The sequence below is a fragment of the Nothobranchius furzeri genome, chromosome 9, assembly GCF_043380555.1.
Source record: "Nothobranchius furzeri strain GRZ-AD chromosome 9, NfurGRZ-RIMD1, whole genome shotgun sequence".
NCBI classification, from domain to species: domain Eukaryota; kingdom Metazoa; phylum Chordata; class Actinopteri; order Cyprinodontiformes; family Nothobranchiidae; genus Nothobranchius; species Nothobranchius furzeri.
The window spans coordinates 37,900,689-37,920,826 of NC_091749.1; the positions used below are offsets into that span (position 1 = coordinate 37,900,689).

Below are 20,138 nucleotides of genomic sequence, written 5' to 3' on the forward strand. Positions count from 1 at the left end.
AAAACATCTGGGCTAGGAGCTAACTATCAGTATTAGCAACTTCACAACACTGCAGAACTCTTTCAGGCTTGTGTTATTAGTGAAGATAAAACATCAGTGCTGCAGAGCTAATGAATCGGTTGAGTCGTGTTGATGTTATTCAAACCGAGGCAAGATGTCCAAATGTCAGGAAACAAGACAAATCCTGCCGTGTTAAGCTCTCCTCTGATGTGGCATTCTGCTAGTTCTTGAAACAACCACATCTGAGCTTTTCTTCCCCCGAGTACAACTTGCAAGGCATTCCTTCCTACTAGAGACCACTGCAAATACAATGATTAAACAAGTTTCCACACACTTTTAATTAAAAATGCATGTTTAAAAAACATGACAGTAATGTTTTATAGGAGTGAATTCATGGGGAATAGTTAGTTTGAGAAAGTGGAAGTGACTGGATACTTCCCCTTTTGGATGTGAGTGTCTTTACCTTGCTGCAGGCCTCTAGCTGTGGCAGAACCCCCCTCACATGCAATGTGATTGCCAGATGTTGGTGTCCCATGACGACGGGAACTTAAACAGAACTGACAGTGATGCTCCTGGCCTGACTGCGTTGCCCTGAACAGCAGCGGATACGGCCAGCCTCTTAGTAGTTTGACTAATGCAACTGTGGCCTGTGTGCAGGCCTGTTTCAGATGATTGTGATCACATCTGCATGATTGTCATAATTGTCTCCACTATCTTGTGTGATAAGAGCTGGGTGAAGCTAATAAAATGTCATACTCTCACATTGTTTATTACCATTTGATCATGTTTGCCAGTTAGTTCTGTGACCCTGTTATTTGCAGCCAAGATGGTGGATCTAAGCTACATTATTTTTTATTAATAGGGGTAAATGTATGCAGCAGACGTTTTACCAATATCTTCCTTTCAGGATCAAATCAGGTATTTTATGTTACAAAAATACCACTTGGTATTTAAATATTTATTTTTAAATAGGAGTAATTTTGAATTTCTATTTTAGTTTCTCAACTCCTCACAAGTTTAGCAATTTTCACATTATTTCTAACCACTAGCAATGAGTTGTTATGCTATTTAGCTGTTTTAACTTTCTCTGTGTTTTTGAAAATTGCCTAATTTTTAAATGAGTTAATTTATTCTCAGTTTAGAATATTAACAGGCTGTGGGATTTTCTCAGAATTTTTGTGCACCTTCTGTTCCTCAACAGAGCTTGGCAGTACTAGACAGAGAAGAAGTTCTCTTTCTCTGCACCGTGATAATTATGTGTTCCAGATTGTCTCATTAAAAGGAGAAATCACAACATTAAAGCTTATAAGAAACATTTGCAATTTATTTAAGCAGTCTTGTAATAGCCTGGGTAATTTTGTTCCATGAATACAACATTGAAATGTGTGATGTAATATTACTGTAGCTAACTTGAATATAAATTCTGCTAAAAGAAGTGCTCTGACAGCTTTTGAAGTGAAGAAGCTTTTTCTATCACCTCTATCTCGCTTGCCTTTTTACCCTTTAACTTGTGCCGTGCACCTGAGTGCAAACTGTACGTCTCCTCACACCCGCACGCCTTATATCACAGTGTGCACTTCACTATCCTGCTTCCTTTTTGTCCTTCCATCTCCCACATGGGGAAAACTGTTCTTCTCCTTTCTCCTTAATCTCATGCCTGCTGATGAGGGTAAGAAAGAACTGTGGAGGGGTTGGGGTGGTGGGATGATTTGACCTGCAGGTGTTTCCCCATGAGCGCAAAGACCTCTCCACAGGTCGATAATGCACACACTAATGGCTGTGAAGTGACTGGCCAGGAATGAGAAATAGCCCTCATCAGTTAGGGTAATGGTGTCCCTGGGCCCTCTTAGCCCATTCAAGGGGAATACTGTCAGATCTGTGGGCTTTCTGTGTGTACCTGCTCATTTTAATTACAGACACCAGCCGACAATCTGGTGTTTCATAGGACATAGCCGTTAGTCATACATCATCCTTCTGATGCAAAGGGTGAGAATAAAGAAAATAAGGGAAAGCTACGAAGGCACCGCTGTCTTTTACTAATTCATTGAGTCTTTGTAACATACATCAATGTGCTTTCTTGTCCATGGAAACACTTGAGAAGAGTGATGAGTTGGCTCTTTGTTCAGCTCAGGACCTCTTGTGTATATCTTGAAGAATTTGCTGCACCTGATAGTTAAGGCACGTAGCACAAGATTAACAGCTAAGCAGAATCTTATTCATCTTCTGTCCTCCAACGGGCCTTCTGCACTGAATCATTCAGAACAAGTTAACATCCACCTGAGTCTAAAGCATCGCTGGGGTGCATCAGTCGGTGAGCTCTTCGTCATCAAATGTTCAAAGAACATTATGCGTGCATGATGTTTGGAAAGCAACTGTTCCTTTTTATTGTTTTTAACACCGTGATGCTGATTAGCAGGGCTGCAAATCAGCCTTGATCCAATATTATGGGAAAGGAAAAAAAATGTGGTTTTGACTTTATTTCATTTATCAGACAAAAACAAAATTAGAATTTTGCTAAATTGTTCAACAAAGACCTTTAGTTTTATTTTAAAACATTTTTGGGAAATTTGCAGGTCATCAAGTTCAGTAAGTAAACCAATGTTTCTTCTACCGGAACTTCTGGGTAAATTTACCAGAATTTCCCGGTATACGCGTATCTCCACTTCACCGGGCCAGCCGGACAGCCGTTTTCCAGGCCATTTTCAAGAACCTTCAGAATACCTGAACTTACTCCAAAGGTGCGATTGGTTGTAATTCAGACGGAAAAGACATCAGCAGATGCTGTTCAAAACAACCGGCGGTAGTTCCTTGTGAAGTAGAATAGAACAATGCACCGATCGCGCTGCCTTTGTTACCAACATCCCAACACCGGAAAACACAGCGGAATTCCCCCTCAACGACGACATAATTCATCACACAGATGCTCTCATCCTCTGAAACGATGCTGTACTTCAACAGAATAAAACTTTAAATGTTACTGTGGATGCTTTTTGGCGCTGATCAGTAACGTCACTTGCTGCTGAATTGGTTGCGACTTGCTGACATCTGTGGAAAGTCCTGAAAGGACTGAATTTGCATGGAGAAAAAGCACCTGAGAGGACCGGGCCTTAATATCCCTCTCCCAGAATTAGCGCCGAAGTTCTGACAAAACACGCCTCATGTTAATGATTGCAATAGAATGCCTGCGTCTCCTTCTGACACAGAGCTTGCCTACAGGCATGGCAGCATGGTGTTGCTCTGAAGGTGGTCTCACAGGCTGAACATCCTTGTGTTTCGTGTTTATTTTTGGGACCAGCTTTATTTTTGGCAAAAAAGACAGATGCTGTTTTCACGTAAAACATGACACAGGATGAGTGTGTGTGTGTGTGTGGACGTTGTCTGATACACATGCTGCCCACAGTTGGAGACTGAGTGGCTTGGTGAGTCAGATAATTGAGTGAGTCAACTGTGACGATTGGAGCACTCAAGTTGAAGATGTAAGATGAATCCTACTCTGCATGAAAAGAGAGACGTGGATTGGACAGCAAAGCATGGCTGTTTTTCTTATCACCAGAAACATTAGCACTCCGAGTGTTGACAAGGAAGTGGGTTTTCTTTTTTTTCCCTGACGTCCAGGCCTTTGAAAACCTGCCCCCCCACCCCCCCACCCACCCCACTCCCCCCCCCCCCCCAAGTTTTCACATCAGTCACCGACCCAGAGGCAAAAAAACACTTTTAATCACTGGTGAAAACATTCCCTGTGGATGAAAATAACTTACCCATGCCAAACACATCTTGTTTTTTACACTGAGATATATGGAAGTTGAAGCACAGTAAACCAGAGTTGCACTCATACTGATGGTCTTGAAACAAAATTAGGATTCAGATCAATACATAATTTTCGTGGGTTTAATTGCACTTATTTAATTTGCATGACTTTAAGTAGATTTTGCTGCTTTTAATTATGCCTGCTCCTTAACACTCAATATGCTCTTCAGTTTAATTGATGAGGAGTGGTTAATTTTGCATCTACACATCCGCTTTGCTACGGAAATTACATATTCACGATCAAATGTCCTAAAAACAATTGATCAGTTGGTCTTTTTCTACATTAAGCAACCTGCTGTAGAAGAACATTTACATGAACAGAGGATTGACCATGTTAAGGACTTGCAGACGACCACAGCCACATTTACAGAAGTTTCCCATCTTTAGCAAAATGCAAGTGGAGTGATAAAATAACTTACATTTATGTAATGATAGGTAAAAAAAGCTAATGTTTAAAGGTCAACTTTACACATATTTTAAATAAATTTGCAGAGGTCTCTAGAAGGAATGGATGCCTTGTAAGATGTTCTCTGGGGAAAAAATGTTCCGGTGCACATATTTGGGGAAGTAGACATGCGCTGGAGGACAAAATAGCTTCAGACTGCAAGATTTGGAGTCTATCATTTCTGATATTTGGACAACAGCAATGCAACTCTTCTTCTGACTCCATGTGCTTTTTTTCAACATTGATGTTTTATCTCCACAAGCCTGAAGATAGTTTGCTATGTTATGTAGTTGCTAATGCTAACAGTTGGCTTCTGCTAGTGCAACACATTCTCACACCCTAAGCGTCGGAAACAAACGCTTGGTCAGCCACCCTCCACGTCAGACCCCAGACGCCAAAAGTGCCCTTTTTCGTTACTTCTGTGCGAAAAGGGGTTTTTCCCTTTTGTAACTGCAGATCCCAATGCAGCGTAAAACTGACGTGATTAGATATCCGCTGATGCTGCACCGAACCAGCTCGTTTAACCGCACCTAAACCTTAACGTTTCACTATTTATAACCTTCCCCTCTCCCTCATCCTAACCTTAACCCTCATTTAACCGATGCGGCACCTAAACCTTAACGTTTCACTATTTGTAACCTTCCCCTCTCCCTCATCCTAACCTTAACCCTCTTGCTACCTAAAACGTTACTCTCATTGTGATCAAGCGTTTGTTTCCCATGCATTCTGACGGAATTTTCGTATTTGCCGCCCAAGGGGAACGTTAGAACATACCATCTGGCGAGGGGGAGGTTACACAAACCCTCTACTTTTAACCTCCACCGTGGTAGTTGAAACCTCCCCCTCGCGTTGGCTCGGTCCAAACTCAACCAATGACGAGGTGGCTCCCGCCGTTCACTTCATAGAGCCGGCTTTTAGAGCGATCAACACATCACTAACGTGTTCGCTAGCAAGATGGTTAAGGTTAGGATAGGGGTGAGGGGAAGGTTAAATACGAGGATAAGGTTAAATAAGAGGATAAGGTTAAGGTGAGGTACAATGAGCTTGTTTGGTGCCCTGGCTGCGGACATCCCATCGCGTCAGTGTAACACTGCATTGGGATCTGCAGTCAAATAAGGGAAAAATCCCTTTTCGCACATAAGTAACAAAAAAGGGCACTTTTGGCGTCAGGGATCTGACGTGGAGGGTGGCTGACCAAGCGTTTGTTTTTGACGCGCTGGGAGTGAGAATGTGTTGGCTAGTCAAACGTTTTCTGCTGTTTCCTGAATGCTAAACCAATAACAGCCTTCCCCAATGTGAGTCACGATGGGTGAGTCTATGAATGCTAAGTGACAGTGTGGTGTAGATCTGTCAGGCTCGTCAAATCCTAGGTTTTCACTGTCTATTGCTGCAGATAGGTGTAGGAGACCATTTATATGTTCATCCTACATGAAAAAGTCAGTGACCATTTATAATCAGGTATAATCATTAAAAATGTTTTTTTTCATGGGTTGACCTTCAACTTTGGCAAAAATAATTTTCTGCCACCAGTCAAAAATTTTTGGACTTTTTGTTGCAAATTCATTGAAGAAAATTACAATACAGAAAGGGCCATTGTAATATCTTATGAAGGTCACTGGCAATGACATAAAAAGTAAACAAACATCAAAACAAGCTCCATGCTTTTCGTTCTTTTTTAAACACAGAAACAGTTTTATTTACCTGTTTGTAGCTACGGTTTCGCCGACAGCTGCCGGCTTCTTCAGGCTGACGCTGATGGTGGCGCGTCACTTCCTTCTCCGTTTATCTGCGGGCAGCAGAGGACGTTGTCGCCCTCTACTGCCCGCTCTCCCCTCTCCGACGATGCAGTCCCATGCGTGGTCCAGCGTGTAAACTCCGTCGTCCCTGTTCATGGTCCCACATCCACGTCTCCTTATCTCTATTGCTTCCTTGATCCATCTTTTGTATTTTTGTTGTTCAGTGGTTATGATCCGTGTGCTGTCCCAGTCCATTATATGGTTTTCTCTTAAGCAATGATCTGTTACGGCTGACTTTTTTATTGTACTTTCTGCTTCTTCTTTTGCTGCTCTTGTGTGTTTACGATTTGCCTCTTTCTCGCACTCCTTTCTGTGTTCTATTGTCCGTGTATTGAGTTGGCGTCCGGTTTCTCCTATGTATGTTTTATTGCATATTTTGCATGGGATTTCGTAGATGACTCCACATTTTTGTCCAGCTGATATTTTGTCTTTTGGGTGTACTAATCTGTTTCTAACTGTTGTGTATGGCTTTGTTGGTGTGTTTATGTTGTGTTTTTTCATTGTTGCTCTTATTTTTTCCGTTATGCCTCTGATGTATGGTAGGGTTATCACTGGTTTTGGTTCTTGTCTTTCTGGGTTTCTGGTTCTTTTTTTGGGTTGTTCTTTGCTTTCTGTTTTTGTTTGTTGTTTTCCTTTGTTTATTGCCCATGTCGGGTATCTGCAGGTCTTTAAAGCGTGTTGTATGTGTTTGTCCTCTTGTTTACGGTCTCTCTCTTCTGTTATTATGTTTGCTCGGTGATATAATGTTCTGATTACTGACATTTTGTGTATGGTGGGGTGTTCTGATGTCCATAATAGATATTGGTCTGTGTGTGTTGGTTTCCTGTATGTGTTTATGTTTAGGGTCCCGTCGGTCTGCCTGGTGATTTTCATGTCCATAAATGCTATGCTGCCTTCTGTTTCTAACTCATAAGTGAATTTTATGTTGCCCGTGTCGTCAATATTGTTTAAGTGTTGTGTTAGTGTTTCTGTTTGACCTTTTGGTATGATTTCCAGTATGTCGTCTACGTAGCGTTTCCATAGTTTTATTTTGCAGTTTGGGGGGGCGGTGGCTATGGCTTTTTGTTCCAGGTCTTCCATGAAAAACTCGCACAGGGTGGCTGATAACGGGTTACCCATGGCGAAGCCTTCCAGTTGTTTGTATATTGTGTTGTCGTATGTGAAGTAAGTGGAGTTAGCTACCAGTCCTATCAGTTGTGCTATGTCATCTGCTGTGAGGTTTGTCCTTTTATGTAAAGTTTTGTCTTGTCTGATTCTGTTAACTACTATGTCTATGGTTTTTTGGGTTGGTGTTTTTGTGAACAGAGATGTGACGTCATGTGAGATGAGTATGTCGTTGTCTTCTATTGTAATTTCCTTTAGTTCTTTTGCCAATTCTATGCTATTTTTGCAGTGTTGGTCTGTATTTCCTAATAACGGTCTGATGATTCTGCTGATATCTTTTGCCATGTTGTATGTTGGTGTACCTATGCTGTCAACTATTGGTCTAAGTGGGGTGTTTTGTTTATGTATTTTTGGTGTTCCATATATTCTTGGTGTTATGTTTGCTGTAGGAATCCAGTGTTTGTACATTTTTTCTGTTATTTTGCCTTTTTCGTGCAGTGGCTTCAGTAATTTTTTCATGTTTTTCTTAATGTTTTCTGTTGGATCTTTTTTAAGTATTTCATATGTATTTTTGTCTTCTAGCATCTGTTTCATCTGTTGTTTATATTTTTCTCTGTCCATTACCACTGTGGTTCTTCCTTTATCTGCCGGTAGAATAATTATCTGTTCATTTTTGGATAAAGCTGTCATGGCTGATTGTTCTTCTTTTGTAATATTGCTGTGTTGAATTTGGCTGTTTTTTAATATCCCAACTACGTTATTTCTGAGTTCTGCTTTCTTTCCCTCATCTGTGATCTGTTGACATGCTAGTTCTGTTGCTACAATAAATTCATCATATGGTATTTCTTTTGGTGTGACTGCAAAGTTTAAACCTTTCTTTAATATGCTCTCTTCTGCTTCTGTTAGTTTGTATTGTGAAATGTTACATACCCATGAGTTTGGTGTGGAGTTGCCTTGTATTTCTCCCCTCTTTTTCTTGTTTATGAGTTTGTTTAGCTTCTCTATGTGTCTTTCTTTTACTTTTGTGAACTCTTTTTCCTGTTTTTCCATCGTGTGTCCTTTAGTTAGTTCCTCCATTTGTTTATCAAGTTTGTAATTCTTTTTCAAGTCCAGGTGTCCTCTTTCCAGTTCGTCCTCCACACGCCTCTGTTTGGTTATGACGTTCCTTATCCTCTCCTTGAGCAGTGCTCTCTGTGCTCTTTCTATTATATTTTGTGCTGTCTGGGTACGGATCGATGTTTTCAGCTGTAGGCTTGTGGGTGTGATGTTTTCGTCCCGGCATCTTAAACAGAAGCGAAGGTGGTTTCTTAGACGTGCGCGTTTCTGGTGTAATCGTTCCAAACGGCGGAAGTCCTTCGTTCCTTGTTGTCCGTATTTCTCTTTGAACATCTTAGGTGTGTTCTTGCTGTGTCTTTGTAAATCCATGCTTTTCGTTCTTTTTTAAACACAGAAACAGTTTTATTTACCTGTTTGTAGCTACGGTTTCGCCGACAGCTGCCGGCTTCTTCAGGCTGACGCTGATGGTGGCGCGTCACTTCCTTCTCCGGAGAAGGAAGTGACGCGCCACCATCAGCGTCAGCCTGAAGAAGCCGGCAGCTGTCGGCGAAACCGTAGCTACAAACAGGTAAATAAAACTGTTTCTGTGTTTAAAAAAGAACGAAAAGCATGGATTTACAAAGACACAGCAAGAACACACCTAAGATGTTCATCAAAACAAGCTGTCAACACATCTAAAATTCTTATTGTGACATGAATGTGCTCGAAATTTTGCAGCTTGGTATCAAATGAACACATTATTTAGCTTAAAACAAGTAGCCCTTTTAAAGTGTGTTTCTGTGTAAAATGTATACATGATGATCATGTAACCCTTTGTAGATTTAGTTTCTCAAAAAGCATCAGCTAGGTGAGCTACAATAAGGAACAAATGAGCTAAAGAATATTCCAACATTGATCAAAGTGTATTTCTGCCCTGGTAGAGCAGCTCCAATCCTTAGAATTCCACAGCGGACAATGAGAGTTTACAAGGATTTAATAATTCTTTCCATTCTATGAAAACCTGATGGTGTTCACAACATTTACTCAAACCCCTGTGATGTTTTGGCTATCGGAGCTATTTGAAAATTGAAGCAAAATACCATAGAGGTTGGTCAGTGGTCAGAAATTTTTATTTCTACGGAACTTATGATAGTGGAAGTGCTCCGTTCTACTGTTGCTGGAAAAATAATGATTGCAGCGATTTATTCAGTTTTTTTAGAAGGGAGCAAGCTACTTTGGTCTGTGCTACACTTGAAAAATCTTTGAGCTAATCTGTCTTATTGGTTGTAGATTATCAGAGGGCTGAATACACTGATTTTATAATTTTTGCACATAATAATAGCTAAAATGTTCCTTTAAAAGCGTGAAACACTGAAAAATATATATTTTTTAATTTATAAATTCTGATTATAATCAGTCACGAGTTTTCATGCAGACTGAACATGAAAATAGTCTCCTACACTTATATCTGATAGAAAATAGATGGTGAAACTCTAGGATTAGAAAAGCCTCACAGATCTACATCACACTGTCACTTAATGGACTCATCCATCTTGTCTCGTGACTGGTAAGGCTGCTTTTGGTTTAGCGTCCAGAACACAGCAGAGAACATTTCAGCTGATAGAAGCTAACTGTTAGCATTAGCGACTCCGCTACATAGCTGGCTGCAGGCTTCTGTTATTTGTGAAGATAAAACATCAATGTTTCAGAGCAAACAGACTCAGTGGCAGAGTGTCGTTGCTGTTCTCCAACCCAAAGTGAGATGTCCAAACATCAGAAAATAAGACTCCAAATCCTGCCGTCGTAAGCTCTCCTCTGCTTTGGCATTTTGCTAGTACAGCTTTTCTTCCCTTGAGTGCGACTTGCAAGGCATTCATTCCAACTAGAGACCAAGAAGTGTATCTAATGTATTGATTAAATCAGTGTCCCACACCTTTGAGAGGATTTTCCTCCCTGCTAGGTCAATGCTTGAAAATGACATTTGGTTTCAAGCACTCGTATAAGCTGTGTTTACCTGAGAAAATCCTCTGAGGCTGTTCAGTTTGTCATGTTGAGGAGATGTTTAGGACCCAAAATGCAGATTACCCAGACGACAGGAGGCAGAAGTTGATTCAAAGTAAAAATCCTTTTATTTACAGGATGAAAGAACAAAAATTAATCCAAGGCAGCGAGCCAAAAGTCCAAAAGTCCTGGAGCACAGGACACCCAAAGCTCTCTTAGAGCACCAAAAACCTAGAGACAAAAAGCTCACTAAGAGCACAAAGACCTAGAGACAAAAAGCTCAGACAGAGCACGAACACACGCTGACAACAGTACAATGGACCAACAACCACACAGAGACAAGACAGGGCTTATATAGACTGGGAAGATGAGAGGGAGATGACTTGCAGGTGTGTGGGGAGAGGGACCAGGTGAACACAATTACTAACTCAGGGAGGAGGAAGAAAACCCTGGTGGGAAAAAACACACTAAATCATGAAAGGCTGTAACAAAGGAAAATGACCTAAGAGAAAAACAAAAGACCAGGAGGCATGAACCATAACTAATATTCTAAGGGGACGCTGATACTAAAGGAAAACACTACAGAAAGAAAACTACAGGGGCGTGGCTAAGAGGGGGCCAAGAGAGCACAGGACCTGGGAGAGGGATGTCTGAGGAGGGAAACCTAGAGGGCAAATGGGGAACACCAGAAGACACATGAGGAAGATGCAGACATGACACATGAGGTGAGACGCAGACACAGACCATGACACAGTTAGACAATAGCCCTTGTCTCCTTATAGAAATGCCCATTGGGTTAAATGAAGAGATACAAACTCAGGGGACATGCTAACCACTTCTCCTTCACCCTATGACAACTTGTCTGTTTTTATAGGTTTGAGCAGAAATAGTGCATTTATGTGCATACGAAGAAAAGTTCACTTAATGAAAATGCTTGAATCGACTTGTTTACTTGTATCAAAATGTGGAAGAGATAGGTCAGTTTTAAACCAAACAAATAAAATATTCACTAAGAACATCATAAGAGTAAAAAAAATGCTTTTGGCACTTTCTTTGATGCCCGCTGAGCCAGAGCTGCTGAGAGAGTTATTTTTTCCAGGTCTTGATAACCCAGTTTGCAATGGCAAAGTCAAGGAAGGAGAACATGTCAATTGTGTGTATTTTTCCCATCCTCAGTGCTGTTTGATGTGATGCTGGATGTATACAGCATTTCCAAAATATCTTTTTAAAACACCTATGTTGTCTATGTGCACCCTTGTTAGCATTTTGTTGAAGCAATAGAAGGCTGCTGTCTGATTTGATGGATGGATCTGGCAGTTACATAGTGCTTCATTTTCAGAGTGCTGAGTTAGATCACCAGATGGCCTTGTCATATTTGTGTGTGTTGTGTGGCATTGTTGTAACTTACAGTAATGTATCTAAAATCCCATGAGCATAAAAGTAGCAGTTACTCTGAGGAACAAGGTCAAGACAATGTTTGAGTGATTCTGGTGATTTATAGGAGGCATGAAAGTGTGCTAGAATGAAAGTTATTTTAATTTACAGTAATAAATCATTTGTTTAATTAAACTGGATGGGAGCATTTATTTGTTATGTTTGATGATTTAGTGGTTTGTACTGTAATGAGCAGGTAATTCACATAAATGTGTCCTATCCATCAGCAAAACTCAGTTCCTCCAAGTTGTGCTTCTTGATGTTTTTAATTTTTGTTTTAAATTTTCTTCCCTAAAAAATGCTCATCAAATAGACACATGCATAAAATGTGGCTCTAATTTAACCCACTACTTCTATTTCAACTGGATTAATAAATATACAAATGAGACCTGCCTCTCTTCAGTGTGTACCTAAGTTCAGCAAACCCTAACCCTCAATTCTGCGCAAACACTCGAGCCTTGGACTTGGTCACAATTTCAAACAACCAGTAATGTGGTTGCATAATTAGATAAACACTATTCCTGAAACCCAGTTTTGAGGAAATTCACTCAAAACTAGAGGGATTTCAGTTTATTATAATTTTTTTTTGAGTTGTAGCTATTAGGAGAAATACTCCAAGTTGACCACTTTACTTCTTCTACCAGATGGTTCTGCAACCTAGATGCATTATGTCTTAAAAAAGTTCTCTATTAAATATATTCTTTTTCTTATTTAACACAGTGTAGTAATTTGTTTTGTTTTTTTACCTTTGGCTGACGTTTCGGCCGGAACTTCCGCCTTCGTCAGAGCCACCAGGTATTTGTGGCGTCACATCCGTTTATGTGCGGGACGATGCCGCCCTCTACTGCCCACATCCTTCATGCTGATAACACAGTCCCATGTGTGATCCAACGTGTACATGCCGTCGTCTCTGTTCATGGTGTTGTGTCTGCGTCTCCTTATCCCCATCGCTTCCTTAATCCATCTTCTGTATTTTTGTTGTTCCGTATTTATGATCCATGTACTATCCCAATCCATTATGTGATTTTTTCCGTTGTGCAATGGTCCGTTACCGCTGATTTTTTCATAGAACTTTCCGCTTCCTATTTTGCTGCTCATGTTTCTTTGTTTAGTTTCTTTCGCACACTCTTGTTGATGTTCTGTTTTTTGTGTGTTTAGTTGGCGTCCTGTTTCACATATGTATGTTTTACTACAGAGTTTACATGGTATCTCGTAGATGACACCGCATTTTTGTCCAGCTGGTATTTTGTCTTTTGGGTGTATCACTCTTTTCTTGACCGTCAGATACGTTTTGCTGGTGTGTTGATGTTCTTTCTTTTCATTACTGTCCTTAGTTTTTCTGTTATGCCTTTGATGTAAGGAAGGGTTATTGCTGGTTTTGGTTCTGCTCCCTCTGTTATTCTGGTTCTCCTTGGTGGCTATTTTTTTCTTTCTGATTTTGTTTGTTGTTTTCCTTTCTTTTGTGCCCATGTTGGGTATCCACAGGTTTTTTGTTTTTTATGTGTTGGTCCTCTAGTTTGCGATCCTGTTCTTCTGTTATCATGTTAGCTCTGTGGTATAGTGTTCTGATAACTGCTAATTTGTTTATGGATGCGGGCAGCAGAGGGCGACATCGTCCTCTGCTGTCCTCACATAGACGGAAGTGATGCCACAAACAGCTGGCGGTTCTGACGAAGACGGAAGTTCCGCCTGAAACATCTTAGCCAAAGGTAAAAAAAAAAAAAAAACATCACATTACTACACTGTGTTAAATAAGAAAAAAAGATTATTATGAACCAAAACACAGAACGGACATTCAGAAGTGCTCTATTAAGCAAGATTCCCATTATTCATCATCACACACTGGTTAAATTACATCTCTGCATTTGACCCATCCCTATGAGGAATGGTGAGCAGCAGCAGTGGCTGCACTTAGGAACCATTTGGTGGTTTAAGCCCCCCAATCCAACACCTTAAAACTGAGTGTCAAGCAGGGAGGCACTGGGTCCCATTTTAAGGATCTTTGGTATGACCAGACTGGATTTGAACCCTGATGTCCCAGGGCAGACACTGAAACCACTAGGCCACTGATAGGTTATTTAAAGCGGCAGTGTGTGGTTTCCTGGCACTAGGGGGCAGTACATACATTTCAGGGTAGTTTTACACCATATTTCCTTGACTGTTGCTATTAGGGTACATTTTGTTACCTGTGGAGCAGAAAGCATGTGACCTTGGTATGACTCTACAGAGATTGATGGTCCTTCAGTTAATTCCATGACATAATGCAATGCTGATTGTAGTTTTCTGACATTGTAGTTTCCGGATCTGCTCAAGGTCCTGCGCCTGCCGATGACATCAGCATACTACGGTAATACAGCTTGGCCAAAATAAGAGAGTTTAGCAGTTTTGTTATTAAATTCATGTTTCTTACTCTCTAAAAGTTTTTGAGATAACTTTGTAAAGTCGTACATCCAGCCAGTCATCTAGTGTGATGTTATCGACAGATGCAAGACCCCGAACAGGCCAGAAGGAAACATAGCATCTAATATGGCATCCCCAAAGATGTTAGACACACACACCCTAGACCCAATTTTAATGGTTATATGTTACAAAGCTGCTATTAATTTTAAATGAATGGACATCATTTTATTAATTTTCAACAAGATTTTGATAGACATTTCCAGAGATTAAAGGTAAAAATACATAGTATCACTTAAAAAAAATAAAAGAATTTAGTTTTATAAAATGAAACCTAGACATTTCAACACATGCTAAACCGAGAGTGCAATACACCATTTACACATAACATTGTTATCGGTAGGATAATGGGTACAGTTTTCCTTTTGTAAAAATCTTCATCCTGGAACTTCCATCATTGTTTTAACATCAGCAGCGGTACTCTTCCTTATCTCAGCAGGACCACTGTGGCTTGAGCCTGAACAGGTTAGAGACGGACAGTGAACATGACAAAATACCCAGGCTGCTGTCGTTAAAGATATATTTCAGCAGGAAGTTAATCTATTGGAATCTGATCAGGGTTTTTTGATGTGGAATTTGAATGTTTGTGCATGTGTGGGTTTTCTCTACAAGTCTACAAGAAAACGCTGCAAAGACTCCACCTGCTAAGGAAGCTAAGAGCACTCAAAGTGAACAAGGACATCCTAACAATTGTATACAAATCACTGATTGAATCCATTCTAACTTTCAATATTACAGCTTGGTATAACTTTCTTACAGTTAAAAACAAAACACAACTCTCTCGCATTGTTAGATTAGGCAGCAAAATTACAGGTTCACCTCAGATCCCACTTTCTGTTCTTCACGAGCGAGCAGTGCACAGGAAGCAGACTCAACCCATCCATTGAACCCACATTTTCAGTTACTTCCGTCAGGAAGGAGGTTCAGAGTTCCATTGGCCAAGAAAGGTGTCTATAAGAAATCATTTGTTCCCACTGCAATTACAATTTAGAATTCTTAAAGTTTTATTTTCTTTTTATGATGATAACATTTTAATACCTTTTAATTGTCTTTTATATATTTGTGTGAATGCGATATGGATTTGTAAGGTGAGCCATGTCAAAGGCGAATGTCTGCCTCAATTCGAGGTGGACAATAAAGTTTATCTATCTATCCATCTATCTATCTATCTATCTATCTATCTATCTATCTATCTATCTATCTATCTATCTATCTATCTATCTATCTATCTATCTATCTATCTATCTATCTATCTATCTATCTATCTATCTATCTATCTATCTATCTATCTATCTATCTATCTATCTATCTATCTCAAGGTTTCCCCACAGCACGAAACATTCACATTTGTTTAATTTGTGATTTTAATTTGACTTTAGGTGTTGAGAGTCTGAGATTATCGAGTTGATTCTGATGGCATCTGTGGGAAGCAATCCTAATCTGAAGACGCCTCAGTCCATAACAACCCAATAAACCCACTGTGTTTAGTGCTAACAATTCTACATAGACCCTTGGAGACACTGACATATGTTTTAATAATTTCCTGACTGATAGGAGCTGTTTTGGTGGTAACTGTGGGGCCTATTAATTATAGGTGGGCCCTCATAATCCCTTGAATGATTGGTGTAGTCATTAACGTAACATGACAGATTACAGCCAATTCATATGTCACCATCCTGCTATCTGAAAAAAAAGGGATTCATTGATTTTCAATTTTTTTATTCAGTGAGTGATTTTATTTAATAAAATTTTTCTCTTGAGAATCAGAGATGGACGTTTTTCAGAACTTCTGGTCCTTTTCTGTTCTCTTTCAGCTGATTTTGATGCAAACACTAATAGAATATAACGATGGATTCTTTTAACATCATTATTTTAAATGTGTGCCTGAACATAGATTATGTTAGCATAGTGGTGAGAAATAAGTGCAACACAATACATTTACTATTTACAGGATACAGATATTGCAGCTCTGTTGTACGTGATTGTGTGGGAGTCTGTCTAAGAACGTTTCCATGCGTGTTTGCATGTGTGAGTATATACATATTCAAATACATACAGTATATGTAAAATATAAAGTTTTATGTGGGTGTTAAAAAGTAGCACATATATTAAAGACTGGGGGATAGGAATATTTAACTTAGTACTTTTTCCAACTTTTTTACATGAATTTTAATTTGTACATTAAATGCATCATAAGTCTGTCGGTCTGTCTGAAAGGATTTTAAGGTCTGATGTGAGATAATTCCATTTCCACATTTTGATAGATTTAGATGGTGAAATGAAACCATTTGGATTCATGGAGATAATTATATGGAACCATTACAAGTATGAAAGATGTGGTGACCTGACGTACTATTTAACACAGACTCCTCGGCTCCTGTGTGAAATATAGCAGGGGAGGTTTTCTATTTTCCAGGACATCACTTTATCAGGATTTTAAATTCAGCATGAACGGGTAACACTTTGAAATGGACAGTGTGACATTATGCCACTTGCACTAGACATACTCCTCAGTCTCTGTTTACATTCCCTTTCTATGAGTGATTACACTTTCATTAATTCATGCATATCCAACACAATTTGATCTCCTCTAGTGTGTCTAATCCACATTGGAGTTTATTAGAAACACAGTAATTTTCCTTTGGCTCTAAAGAGAATGATCAGCCACACATGCCTTAGCATTTTTAGAAGGATGCATCCATGAAATTGGATCTGCTTTTCACAATTTCATCCCAAATCCTTTTTAATATTTATCATCCATGTACCTAATGTGATTTGTCCTATACTGTTTGGTGGTTCGGTGGCATTAGTAAGTAAGTAAGAACATTTTATTCATACAGCCTCATCACAGTGTTTCAGATAGATCAAAAACAAAAAATAAAGTCATAAAATCATGTTGATCTTAAAACAGAAATAAATTAAACCATAAAATATCAGAAAACAAATGAAAGGTGATTACAAATTTGAATTTAAAAACAAAATATTTTGGTAGATGCATATCTAAATAAAAGGGTCTTAAGCTGTTTTTAAAGGTGTCCAAACTGTCAATGTCAGGATAAAGGAAGATCATTCCAAAGTAGAGGTGCAACAGCCTGGAAGGAGCGATCACCTCCACTTCTATATTTGGTCTTTGGAACATCTAGAAGGTTCTGGTGTGTGGACCTGAGGGCTCTGGTTGTAGCATAAGACTTTAACAGTTCAGTAAAATAGGGAGGAGCTTGACCACGTAGAGCCCTGAAAGTTATAGTCAGAATTCTAAAATGAACTCTAAAGTTACCAGTGCAGAGATGTTAGAATAGGAATGATGTGAGCTCTTCTGTTTGATCCAGTTAGGAGCCTCGCAAAGAATTCTGGACCAGCTGAAGGCAGTCATGTTTTTTGTTTTTGTTAAAACGTGAAAGGTGTGTTACAGTAATCTAGACGGGAGGAGATAAAGGCATGGATAATGATTTTGAGTTCATGTTTTGACACCAACCTTCTCAGTTTCAAAATATTTCTCAGGTGATAAAAAACTGTTTCAGACCAATGTTTTTGAGTGGCTTCAAGAGACATTGATTGGTCAAAAACAACACCCAAATTCCTGAAGTTTCACATGACGGCAGAAGATAAAGGACTAAGTTGTTGACTAATCAGATGAACATTGCTCTTAGGGGAAATGATAAGACATTCAGTCTTTTCAGAGTTTAACTGAAGGAAGTTATCTCCTAGCTAGCTGTTGATAGGTGAGAGACACTCAAGTAATTCAGTTTATAGATCTCAGAATCCTTAAATGAGCAGTACAGCTGAATACCATATGCATATAGCTGATAAGAGGCATTATGAAAATAATCAATTATCTGTCCAAAGAGAGTCTATGTACAATAAAAACAACAGTGGACCCAAATCAGAGCCTTGTGGTACCCCACAGAACAGATTGGTAGAATCAGACATTGATTGATTGATTTCCTTTAATTCAGACCCAGGGGGATCCATATACAAGAAACACACCAACACATGATAAACAACACAACAACTACAAAAAACACAATAAAAAAACAACTATAAAAACACAATATACATTAACATGTTCAATGTCTAACATACAGACAATTCCGACAGTGATTCCACAACTTTGATGTAAATCGGACAGTACTGTGGATAGGGTTGGCCAAACTATCAATAATGCCATTCTGTGACCCAGTAAGCCTACATAAAATACTAGGGATGAGCTGGATACTCGTTTCAGACGAGTATCCAGTATGGATAAAGCATTTTTGATGAATACGAGCATGACACGAGTAAACCTCGTAAATATCTGTAATCGTGCTGAAGGAAAATCCTCATTGGGTAACTGACTGTCTTCACGCTCTGTGATTGGCCAGTCACATAGAGCGCCTGCCCCTCCCTACACACAAAACTCTCTAGCCGGCCGGGTGCGCAGTCCGCCCGGCTCATCCACGCACACACACAGACAGTTACGGATCTCGCTGTGCTTGCTTCACTGTTGCTCACGTTTCTTCAGTTTTCCCTAGGTTTTCTTCAGCTCGCTTCTTTTTCGGTTGAATATTTAAAGTAACTTTTTCGTAACTTACATGGTGCATTTGACAAGACAGAGCTGCCTTGCTGTGTCTCTACCTCCGCTCCATTTTTTTACTCCCTCTCTCTCTCTCTCTCTCTCTCTCTCTCTCTCACACACACACCTCAATCAACATTGTTTTGTTTAACTCTGTGTGGGAAAATGCCAAGAACGTTAAGAAAAAAATCAGTTTAATCAAATTAAAATTAATATATATATATATATATATATATATATATATATATATATATATATATATATATATATATATAAAGTTGTGTCTGGTTCTAGCATTTCATATTACCTAGTTCCAACTGCATGAGTTCAGATGTATTAATCCATGCACTTAAATATTAATGTTCTGATTTTATTGAAACACTTGTTCTGTAATAGTTCCTTTACTATTGTGATCAAAAATATTTAATCTCTATTATGAGGCTGCTCTGTAAATAGTTTTCAAATAAATACTCATATCAACTTCTGATCAATCCATATCAATTTCAGACTTAAAATAATATATTGATGTAAACCACACCCACTTCCGGTTAAACCACGCCCACTTCCGGGTTATGCCACCCCCCATTCCGAGTACAGATACAGATAATTTTGTTGGTTGAACAGATACAGATACAGATACAGATACAGATAGTGGTGTACTCGCTCATCCCTAAATACCATATATCATATTCCTTAAGACAGCAGAGCAGGCTGGTCCCGCAACACTGACAAACATGTGACTGCCCTGCTGGAAAAGGATGTGCCTTTCTAGTGGGCCGGGCAGCAGCAACAGGCCATGTACGACCTGAAGGCCGCGTTATGCTCAGCTCCGTGCCTGGCGCTTCCTGATTGTGACAAAGAGCTCCACGTTGAAGTCGGGTTCTCATCTAACTGCTTGAGTGCCAAGTATATGTCAAGTATATGACTGCTCCTTCTCCCTCTGACAAGTTGTCCTGTCTCACTTCAAGTGTTTATTGGACACACCTGCCCCTTGTTATCCTACCCACCTGATTCCAGTTAATATAGTAAAATTCTGACTGGTGTAAATAAAAAATAAAAGAAACAGTCTCATGTAAATTGTTTACTCCATCTTTTTTGAGCAGCAGGCTGCCTCTTACAAAAAAATTCTGAAAGTATGAACTCATAGTTGCCAGATTTTCTGACATATCAGTGAGAATGACGATTATTCACATTAGGCTCTGTTACCTTACAGTCCAGAAACATTTCATTAGCTTCATCTATCATGAAGAGCTATAGCTGCACCTCATTTTCCAGACATTTAGTGTGTTCTGCCAAAAATCAGCTATAGTTATCTTACCTGTTGAAATAGTTCATGCCCATCGAGACCAAAGGGCCAGTAATTGATGTAAAAGCAGCCGAGATCTATGTGTTTTGTTGAGTCGACATATAAAATATGGACATAGCCTGCCCATTGTTCCACAGGGGGCAAGTTTAAGCCGAAAATGGGAGGCTCTTACCACTGATTTATTTATTTTTTTAACGTATC

General features: G+C 39.5%; 1 protein-coding gene across 1 annotated transcript in view; it reads left to right on the forward strand.

Moving 5' to 3' along the window:
- Positions 1-8,849, forward strand: part of LOC139071774 (uncharacterized) — a 159,510-nt gene extending 150,661 nt beyond the window's left edge. Inside the window, exon 2 of the mRNA XM_070554828.1 lies at positions 8,777-8,849. The gene's annotated coding sequence lies outside the window, so the exon portion shown is untranslated. The remainder of the gene's footprint in view (positions 1-8,776) is intronic.
- The last annotated feature ends 11,289 nt before the right edge of the window (positions 8,850-20,138 follow it).